Here is an 11,421-nt window from a genome sequence, read left to right as displayed (position 1 = left end):
ATCTTTAATTCCTGGGGACTCCAGGAGAAACCTGGAGGGTTGGCAACCCTAGCCCAGGTTCTATGGAGAAAGATGCCTGACTTGAATGCAGAGAGGACAAGAGACAGACCCTGGGGGACAGGGTATGGGGGATTGAATGAGAAGTCTGGGGAGGTAGACTAGGAGCCAGTGCAGATGGGGAATAGGGGAGGAGGAGTGACTCTAAGCCCTGAGAGCTGGAGTGAGTGGATGAGGAACCAGGAGGGAGGAACTTGGGGTGGGATTAGGACTCCAGAGGTGGAGAGTAGGATTGTTTGGGCAGAGGCCGGGAATAGCATGAGAAGCCTGTGTAGAGATTGGGACTGGGAGGAGGAGCCAAGGATGGGGTAGAGACAGCCAGTGGGGTCAGGGCATGAGGAAACAGAAGAAGTATCTGTGCCTACTATGGCACAACTCCCCTTCAGAGCTGGGAATGGAACTCAAGATTCCTGAGTCTCACCATTACTCTGCTATCAGCAAATATCTGTGAAATCCATTGGTGAAGTGTCCCATCCTCTTCTAATTCATACAGAAGCTGACAACCTACTATTGCTTTGGGTATTCCATTAGCTCAAGTGGCAGAGGTCTGCATGGTGGTGGATCCAACCCTGCTGATGACCCATGAGGATGTCAATATGATGTCACATGATGGAATTTTTTTCTTCTTTTTGTTTTTGAAAACCTCAGATGTGCACCCAACTATGTGTGACAGGTTGGATCACAGAAAACCCCTTGGGAACTGCCAGCTGATGGGCTGAAACTATCCCGAGCCTGTTTCCCCTGGCAGCTTGGGACTTCAGTGCCCTACCTGCTTTGAGCCAGACACACTAGCCTTCTGCAAACCCAGACCCAGGTCTAAATCACGTCCCCCAACAGCTGCAGGCTTAACTGAAAACAGCTTAAGAAGTGTTCCTGTCTTCAACACTCTGATTCCCAACTCCCAATGAAGTCCAAACCCCATATAAATCCATTTTACCCTGTATAACACTTAGATAGATATGCACAGCTGTTTTCCCTCCCCCTCCCCGCCCCCAAGGTATTAATGCATACTCTGGGTTAATAAATAAAGTGATTTTATTACATTAAAAAGTAGGATTTAAGTGATAAGTCAGAACAAAGTAAATTACCAAACAAAATAATACACACAAGTCTATGTAATACAGTAAGAAAATGATTACAGATGAAATAGCATGCTCAGATGTTCCAGTAAGCTTCTTTTACAGACTAGTCTCCTTCTAGTCTGGGTCCAGCAATCACTCCTACCCCTGTGGTTACTGGCCTTTGTTCCAGTCTCTTTCAGGTAACCTTTGGGGATGCAGAGGCTACCTCTTGAACCAGCTGAAGACAAAATGGAGGGGGGGCCCAGAGGCTTAAATAGACTTTCTCTTGTGCGTGGAGACCCCCTCCTCTCTCCTATTCAGAATTCAGCTCCAAGATGGAGGTTTTTGGAGTCACATGGACAAGTCACATGTCCATGCATGACTGAGTTCCTTACCAGCCAGGCCACATTCCTGGGAAAGCTCAGATATGGATTGGTGTCTCCAAGTTCATTGGTGGCTTAAGTGTTTTTTGACTGGGTACTTACTGAGAATAGTCTTTTCTCAGGAAGCTGACCAACTGCTTCACTGAGGTGACTTAAAATTAAACAAGTACATAGTCAATATTCATAACTGTGAATACAAAAATGATGCATAGAAATAGGATGAATATATTCAGTAGATCATAACCTTTGCAGAGATGTGTTACCCGGCATATGTAATGTAAAATATATTTTATCCAAATCACACTTGGAGTTGCAGCTAGCAAGAGATGTTAAGAGTAACAAGAAGGGTTTCTTCAGGTATGTTAGCAACAAGAAGAAAGCCAAGGAAAGTGTGGACCCCGTTATTGATGAGGGAGGCAACCTAGTGACAGAGGATGTGGAAAAAGCTAATGCTTTTTTTTTTTTTTTTTTGCCTCAGTCTTCACGAACAAGGTCAGCTCCCAGACTGTTGCACTGGGCAGCACAGCATGGGGAGGAGGTGACCAGCCCTCTGTGGAGAAAGAAGTGGTTCGGGACTATTTAGAAAAGCTGGATGAGCACAAGTCCATGGGACCAGATGCACTGCATCTGAGGGTGCTAAAGGAGTTGGCAGATGTGATTGCAGAACCATTGGCCATTATCTTTGAAAAATCATGGTGATGGGGAAGGTCCCGGATGACTGGAAAAAGGCTAATGTAGTGCCCATCTTTAAAAAAAGAGGAGGAGGATCTGGGAAACTACAGGCCAGTCAACCTCACCTCAGTCCCTGGAAAAATCATGGAGCAGGTCCTCAAGGAAACAATTCTGAAGCACTTAGAGGAGAGGAAAGTGATCAGGAACAGTCAGCATGGATTCACCAAGGGCAAGTCATGCCTGACTAACCTAATTGCCTTCTATGATGAGATAACTGGCTCTGTGGATGAGGGAAAAGCAGTGGATGTGGTGACTTTAGCAAAGCTTTTGATATGGTCTCCCACAATATTCTTGCCAGCAAGTTAAAGAAGTATGGGCTGGATGAATGGACTATAAGGTGGATAGAAATCTGGCTAGATTGTCGGGTTCAACGGGTAGTGATCAATGGCTCTGTGTCTAGTTGGCAGTTGATATCAAACGGAGTGCCCCAAGGGTTGGTCCTGGGGCCAGTTTTGTTCAATATCTTCATTAATGATCTGGAGGATGTTGTGGATTGCACCCTCAGCAATTTTGCAGATGGCACTAAACTGGGAGGAGTGGTAGATACTCTGGAGGATAGGGATAGGATACAGAGGGACCTAGACAAATTGGAGGATTGGGCCAAAAGAAATCTGAGGTTCAACAAGGCCAAGTGCAGAGTGCTGCACTTAGGACAGAAAAATCCCATGCACTGCTACAGACTTGGGACCAAATGGCTAGGCAGCAGTTCTGCAGAAAAGGACCTAGGGGTTACAGTGCACGAGAAGCTGGATATGAGTCAACAGTGTGCCCTTCCTGCAAAAAACGCCAACAGCATTTGGGGCAGTAGAAGTAGGGGAAATACCAGCAGATCGAGGGACGTGATCATTCCCCTCTATTCGGCATTAGTGAGGCCTCATCTGGAGTACTGTGTCCAGTTTTGGGCCCCACACTACAAGGATGTGGAAAAATTGGAAAGAGTTCAGCAGAGGGCAACAAAAATGATTAGGGGGCTGGAGCACATGACTTATGAAGAGAAGCTGAGGGAACTCGGATTGTTTAGTCTGCAGAAGAGAAGAATGAGGGGGGATTTGATAGCTGTTTTCAACTACCTGAAGGGAGGTTCCAAAGAGGATGGATCTAGACTGTTCTCAGTGGTACCAGATGACAGAACAAGGAGTAATGGTCTCCAAGTTGCAGTGGGGGAGGTTTAGGTTGGATATTAGGAAAAACTTTTTTCACTAGGAGGGTGGTGAAGCACCGGAATGGATTACTTAGGGAGGTGGTGGAACCTCCTTCCTTAGAGGTTTTCAAGGTCGGGCTCAACAAAGCTCTGGCTGGGATGATTTAGTTGGGGATTGTTGTGCTTTGAGCAGAGGGTTGGACCATATGACCTGAGGTCCCTTCCAACTCTGATATTCTATTATTCTATTTCAGTTATGTCATATATTTCCATAAAGTATTATGGGGTGCACCATCACACTATGTTAAAAATGTTAAGGGTACAAACTTCAAGCACTTGGAAGTTACATACCAATATTAAGGTTGCACGTGCATCTTTAACTTAGCCTCCTTGTGCCTGTGCATTATGAAAGTGTTTTTAATTATGTATTATTTTTTCCACAGCACACCTGTCTCTTCCGATGCACAAGATGGACCTACTCTAGGGATGAATCAGGGTTGTGTAGTAAAAGAGAATATTGTCTGTTAAATCCCTGGAGGTGTGTAGGAAAGTGTGTACTATTTGAAGTACTGGGGATTGCCCAAAGAAAAAGGATGGTCTCAGGCTTAAGGTAGTTCAGTGCTGTCCTGGGGAACTGAATCTTGCCTCTGCCACAAAGTTCCTATGTGATGCTGGACAAGTCTGTTAAACCAGGCTTTTAATTCGTGGTCACTAAGTATGTACTTCTTGTTTTCTGGGTGTAGAACTTGACCCTGGGGTCTGATTTGCAGAAGTACTGAAGCCAATGGAAGCTGTGCTTTGAACATATAAAGAGCATCCAAAATATGTGTATTTGGATTCACAAAGGGGCTTAGGCATTGCAGTACTGTAACACGCAACATTTAGGTGTGCTGCCTCCCAGTAGAATCCTCAGCCCTGAATTAGCCACCCAAGCTACTCCTGTGTGCTTGAGGAGAATTGGGCACCTAAGAACAGGATTTGTATAAGTCACCAAGCTAAGCAGGGAGTTGCCTAAGCTAGCTAGTAGGAATGCCAGGGACTTGGATGCTTATCTCTGTTTAGGATTCTCATCTATGAACCTGCTCCTGGAGTTAGGCTCCTAAGGGCTGAACTGGCTTTCTTCTGAAAAAAATACAGAGAGCAAGGTATGTAGGCATCGCTGTACTCAGCTTTACAACACCTAACAGATTTTAGGCTCTCAAAACGCATTTTCTGGGCATGAGCTAGGCTGTTAAATCAATTAAGCATTGGAAAGTTTAGTGCAGTAATGCCTAAATATTTTTAAAAATCTGGGCTTACATCTCTTTGTAGATTTAGCTCTCTGGGACTCACTGGGCCATGATGTAAAACAGGAATAATACCACCCCATCGTCTCACAGCCCTGGTCTATACTAGGCATTGAGGTCGAATTTAGCAGCGTTAAATCGATGCAACCCTGCACCCGTCCACATGATGAAGCCCTTTTTTTTTTTTTTTTTTTTTTTGACTTAAAGGGCTCTTAAAATCGATTTCCTTACTCCACCCCCGACAAGGGGATTAGTGCTGAAATCGGTTTTGCTAGGTCAAATTTGGGGTACTGTGGATGCAATTAGATGGTATTGGCCTCCGGGAGCTATCCCAGAGTGCTCCATTGTGACCGCTCTGGACAGCACTTTCAACTCAGATGCACTGACCAGGTAGACAGGAAAAGGCCCGCAAGCTTTTGAATTTCAATTTCCTGTTTGGCCAGTGTGGCAAGCTGCAGGTGACCATGCAGAGCTCATCAGCCGAGGTGACCATGATGGAGTCCCAGAATCGCAAAAGAGCTCCAGCATGGACCGAAAGGGAGGTATGGGATCTGATTGCTGTATGGGGAGAGGAATCCGTGCTATCAGAACTATGTTCCAGTTTTCGAAATGCTAAAATTTGTGAATCTCCCAGGGCATGAAGGACAGAGGCCATAACAGGGACCCGAAGCAGTGCCGCATGAAACTTAAGGAGCTGAGGCAAGCCTACCAGAGAGGCCAACAGCCGCTCTGGGTCAGAGCCCCAAACATGCCGCTTCTATGATGAGCTGCATGCCATTTTAGGGGGTTCAGCCACCACTACCCCAGCTGTGTTGTTTGACTCCCTCAATGGAGATGGAGGCAACACGGAAGCAGGTTTTGTGGATGAGGAAGATAGCTCGCAGCAAACAAGCAGAGAAACCGGTTTTCCTGACAGCCAGGAACTGTTTCTCATCCTGGACCTGGAGCCAGTACCCCCCCCCAAACCCACTCAAGACTGCCTCCCAGACCTACCAGGTGGAGATGGGACCTCTGGTGAGTGTACTTTTAAAATACTATACAAGGTTTAAAAGGCAGCATGTTTAGTGATTGGTTTTTTTGCCCTGGCATTCGTGGCTCTCCTGGATATACTCCCAAAGCCTTTGCAAAAGGTTTCTGGGGAGGGCAGCCTTATTCCATCCACCATGGTAGGACACTTCAGGCCAGTAGCACATACTCTGGAATCATTGTAGAACAAAGCATTGCAGTGTATGCTGGTGTTCAAACAACATCCGTTCTTTATCTCTGTGTTATCCTCAAGAGAGTCGTATCATTCATGGTCACCTGGTTGAAATAGGGTGCTTTACTTAAGGGGACATTCAGAGATGCGCGTTCCTGCTGGGCTGTTTGCCTATGGCTGAACAGAAATGTTCCCTGCTGTTAGCCACGCGGTGGGGAGAGGCAAAATGCAACCTTGTAACAAAAGCACATGTGCTATGTATGTAATGTTAACAGCAAGGCTTACCATGAAAGAGTGCACCCATTGTTCTATAAATGTTTCTTTTTAAATACCACTGTCCCTTTTTTTTCTCCACCAGCTGCATGTGTTTCAAAGATCACAGGATCTTCTCCTTCCCAGAGGCTAGTGAAGATTAGAAGGTGAAAAAAACACACTTGTGACGAAATATTCTCTGAGCTCATGCTGTCCTCCCACACTGACAGAGCACAGACGAATGTGTGGAGGCAGACAATGTCAGAGTGCAGGAAAGCACAAAATGACCGGGAGGAGAGATGAGGGACTGAAGAGAGGGCTGAAGCTGAAAGGAGGCGGCAGCATGATGAGAGGAGGCAGGGTTCAATGCCGAGGCTGCTGGAGGATCAAACTAATATGCTCCAGCGTATGGTTGAGCTGCAGGAAAGGCAGCAGGAGCACAGACCGCTGCTACAGCCCCTGTGTAACCAATCGCCCTCCTTCCCAAGTTCCATAGCCTCCTCACCCAGAACGCAGTGAGGGGGGGCCTCCGGCCACCCAGCCACTCCACCCTAGAGGATTGCCCAAGTAACAGAAGACTGGCATTCAATAAGTTTTAAACTTTTGAAGTGCTGTGTGGCCTTGTCCTTCCCTCCTCCACCACCCCTCCTGGGCTACCTTGGTAATTATCCCCCTATTTGTGTGATGAATTAATAAAGAATGCATGAATGTGAAGCAACAATGACTTAATTGACTCTGCAAGCAGTGATCGAAGGGAGGTGGGGAGGGTGGTTAGCTTACAGGAAAGTAGAGTGAACCAAAGGGCAGAGGGTTTCATTAAGGAGAAACAAACAGAACTTTCATACCGTAACCTGGCCAGTCATGAAACTGGTTTTCAAAGCTTCTCTGATGTGCACAGCACCCTCCTGTACTCTTCTAACTGCCCTGGTTTCTGGCTGTATGTAACCAGCAGCCAGGCGATTTGCCTCAACCTCCCACCCTGCCATAAACGTCTTCCCCCTTACTCTCACAGATATTGTGGAGTGCACAGCAAGCAGTAATAACAGTGGGAATATTAGTTTCGCTGAGGTCTAACCAAGTCAGTAAACTGCACCAGCGCGCTTTTAAACATCCAAATGCACATTCTACCACCATTCTGCACTTGTTCAGCCTGTAGTTGAACAGCTCCTGACTACTCTGAGGCTGCCTATGTATGGCTTCATGAGCCATGGTATTAAGGGGTAGGCTGGGTCCCCAAGGATAACTATAGGCATTTCAACATCCCCAACGGTTATTTTCTGGTCTGGGAAGAAAGTCCCTTCCTGCAGCTTTTTGAAAGAGACCAGAGTTCCTGAAGATGAGAGCGTCGTGTACCTTTCCCAGCCATCTCACGTTGATGTTGGTGAAACGTCCCTAGTGATCCACCAGTGCGTGCAGCACTATTGAAAAGTACCCCTTGTGGTTTATGTACTCGCTGGCTTGTGGTGCTCCGGTGCCAAGATAGGGATATGGGTTCTGTCTATGGCCCCACCACAGTTAGGGAATCCCACTGCAGCAAAGCCATCCACTATGACCTGCACATTTCCCAGGGTCACTACCCTTGATATCGGCAGATATTTGATTGTGTTGGCTACTTGCACCACAGCAGCCCCCACAGTAGATTTGCCCACTCCAAATTGATTCCCGACTGACCAGTAGCTGTCTGGCATTGCAAGCTTCCACAGGGCTCTTGCCACTTGCTTCTCAACAGTGAGGGCTGCTCTCATCTTGGTATTCTTGTGGCTCAGGGCGGGGAAAGCAAGTCACAAAGTTCCATGAAAATGCTCTTACGCATGCAAAAGTTTTGCAGCCACTGGGAATCGTCCCAGACCCGCAACACTATGCGGTCCCACCAGTCTGTGCTCGTTTCCTGGGCCCAGAATCGGTGTTCCACCACATGAGCCTGCCCCATTAGCACCATGATGCCCACATTGCCAGGGCAAGTGCTTTGAGAGAAGTCTGTGTCTACGTCCTCGTCACTATCGTAACTGCGCTGACGTCACCTACTCGCCTGGTTTCGCTTTGCCAGGTTCTGGTGCTGCATATACTGCTGGATAATGCGTGTGGTGTTTAATGTGCTCCTAATTGCCAAAGTGATCTGAGTGGGCTCCATGCTTGCTGTGGTATGGCATCTGCACAGAAGAAAGGCGCAAAACAATTGTCTGCTGTTGCCCTGACAGAGGCAGGGGTGACTGACGACATGGCTTACAGGGTTGGCTTAAAGGGAATTAAAATCAACAAAGGGGGTGGCTTTGCGAGAAACTGAATGGCTGCCTCAAGGATAGAACTCAAAACTGGGTTTAGCAGGCTGTTGATTTCACAGAGGGAGGAGAAAATGAATACAAAACAAGTCTGGTCTGTTTCTTGTTTTGAGCCACTTCATCTATCTTTATACATCTTGCTGGCAGTAGACTGTGCAGTATGACTGCTAGTCATTGTCCCTTCCTGGGTGCTCGGCAGAAGACGGTGCAGTATGACTGCTGGCTATCATCTTCAGCTGGCTGCAGATTAAAAGACAGTGCACTGCCGGTAGGGACTCAATCGCCATGAGACGAAACAAGGGAAATGATCTGGCTGAGTCACTCCCATGTTTGCCCAGGCGCCCAGTTAAAAGAGTACCCAGGACTACGTCGATGACAGCTACCAATCACACTGCACTGTCTACTGCCAAAAGGCAATAAACTGCTGCTGTGTAGCAATGCAGTACCACGTCCACCAGCACCCAGGAGACATACGGTGACGGTTAGCTGAGCGGGCTCCATGCTTGCCGTGGTATGGCGTCTACACAGGTAACTCAAGAAAAAAGGCGCAAAACAATTGTCTACCCTTGCTTTTACAGAGGGAGGGAGGGAATGGGGGCCTGACAATATGTACCCAGAACCACCCACAACAATGTTTTAGCCCCATCAGGCACTGGGATTTCTACCCAGAATTCAAATGGGTGGTGGAGACTGCGGGAACTGTGGGATAGCTACCCACGGTGCAAAGCTCCGGAAGTCGACGGTTGCCTCGGTACTGTGGACACAGTCCGCCAACTACATGCATTTAGAGCATTTGTGTGGGGACACACACACTCGACTGTATAAAAACGCTTTCTACAATTTCTAGAGCTGGAGCTGGAGTAGAGCCGGAGCACAGCTCCAAAGCCCTGGAATGAGGCAGGAGTCCTGTGGGAAAGTACATTGTGGTCAGTAATTAAAGACTGTATCATAATGCATTCACACAAGGAAGCTGAATTAAGATTGCACAGTCAACCTTATTTCTGGCATTTTTCTAACTTTTGAGTGTGACAATATTGACAGAATCTCTAACAGTATAGATCACTGTTGCAACCACTGTTATATATTTGCAGTAAATATTGTACAAAGGTTGTTGTGTGAGGTGTCTATGGGAAGGTTATGATTTGCTGGTTATGATTATGCTATTTATATGCATGTGTCATTTTTGTTTTTAAAGTTAGTGTTGGCTCTGTACTGTTTGTATTTCAAACTTGTGCTATGCTTCTGGCTGACACCCCAGACGAGTTGGTGTCAGCTCTGCCTAGCCTTCTTGATGGCCCACTAAGAATCATCAGCTATACAACTGACCCACTGAGAGAAGGCAGATACACCTTGTGACTCAGCAAGGTATGCAGGGACATGCCTATGGACAGAACACTGAGGTTTTTCCATGCCATGTGATGGACAGCTTGTCCTTGGGACAAAGAAAGCAGAGACCACATGGCAAGAGACTCTTAAAAAGCTGCTGCAGCTCCTCCATCTTGTCTTCAATCCTGCTTCATACCTCTGGAGGGACTTTGCTACAAACAGAAGCTCTACACAAAGGACTGATGACCCATCCCAGCTGTGGATGGACTCCACAGAGACTTGATTTGAACCTGCAGTTTATTCTATCACGGCTACAAGCCTGAACCAAGAACTTTTGCCATTACTGTATGTAGCTGATTCCATTTAACCAATTCTAGCTCTCATCTATATCTTCTTTTTTCCTTTTATGAATAAACCTTTAGATTTTACATTCTAAAGGATTGGCAACAGCATGATTTGCGGGTAAGATCTGATTTGTATATTGACCTGGGTCTGGGGCTTGGTCTTTTTGGGATAGAGAACCTTTTTCTTTTACTTGGGTATTGGTTTTCATAACCATTTGTCCCCATAACGAGTGGCACTGGTGGTGATACTGGGAAACTGGAGTGTCTAAGGGAATTGCTTGTGTGACTTGTGGTTAACCAGTGGGGTAAAACCAAAGTCCTTTCTGTCTGTCTGGTTTGGTTTGCCTGGGTGTGCATAGAAACCCCAGTGTTGGGCTGTAACTGCCCTGCTTTAAGCAGTTTGTCCTGAATTGGCACTCTCAATTGGGTCCCACCAGAACCAGCATCATTACATTGAGTTCTTAACTTAGTAACCTTAATGTTCTTTTGAATGTATTTATTATGTGTGGGTAGTATAGTTCTTCCTTGAGAGATTGCTCATGTTCTTTCTGAAAGGTGTGTGTGCGTGACACGTGCACGATCATCAGAAGGTTTTTCCCCTAGCGGTAGCCATCGGGTCGGGTCTGGAGATCCTTGGAGTGGCGCCTTCATGGCAGTGTATATAGGGTCCCTGCCGACCTGCTGCCTGCTCAGTTCCTTCTTACCACCAGTGATAGTCGTTGGAGCAGCTCAGTCTCTTGCATTTGCAAGTGCTTACCCAGTGGTTCCCTTTTCTTTATTGTACATAGTTGTTAGTTTGTGATACAGTAGTTAGTTGGATTGATTTTGGGGGCTTCCCTCCCCTCCTGCAGTTTCCCCAGGCACTGGGGCATGCCTCGGTCCCAAGGGTTTAAGGTGTGCAAAACGTATGCCCACAAGTAATCCACACACTGTCTTTGTCAAGTGCTTAGGAGTGGGCCATCAGACAGATAAGTGCCGAATTTGCAGGAGCTTTAGATCCAGGAGTAAAAGAGAGCGGGACTATCGTTTGAAGCTCCTCCTAATGGAGTCAGCCCTCCACCCACAGTCGGCACTGGAAGCGGCACCAGCATCATCAGTGCACAGCACCCCAGCCTCAGTGTGGGATGTCCCAGCACTGAGAAAGGACTTCTCCAAGGACCAAAGGCACTCCTCCCCAACTTGTAAGGCCAGTGCTACCAGGCGGCACCGCTCACAGTCCCCAGTGCCACATAAGAAAAAAAAGGTAAACAGGGGTCATTTCCCCATCAAGAAACTGCATTGGGATTCAGTGGGGTGTATCCTCCGGTGGGACACCCCTGGTCTGGGCTTCAAGACCAGCACCGTTGACTCCGGCCCCAACAG

General features: G+C 47.1%; 1 long non-coding RNA gene across 1 annotated transcript; it reads right to left on the bottom strand.

The window, feature by feature from the left end:
• Window positions 1–1,471: 1,471 nt before the first annotated feature.
• Window positions 1,472–10,384, bottom strand: LOC122459907. The gene is made up of 3 exons (XR_006280879.1): window positions 10,372–10,384; window positions 8,954–8,958; window positions 1,472–1,602 (listed from the first exon to the last, which is right to left on the bottom strand). It is a non-coding gene; the product is annotated as an uncharacterized LOC122459907 (long non-coding RNA).
• Between the last annotated feature and the right edge of the window lie 1,037 nt (window positions 10,385–11,421).

Source organism: Dermochelys coriacea, chromosome 4 (assembly GCF_009764565.3).
Source record: "Dermochelys coriacea isolate rDerCor1 chromosome 4, rDerCor1.pri.v4, whole genome shotgun sequence".
Classification (NCBI taxonomy): Eukaryota; Metazoa; Chordata; order Testudines; family Dermochelyidae; genus Dermochelys; species Dermochelys coriacea.
This window is presented reverse-complemented; position numbering and strand designations above follow the sequence as displayed.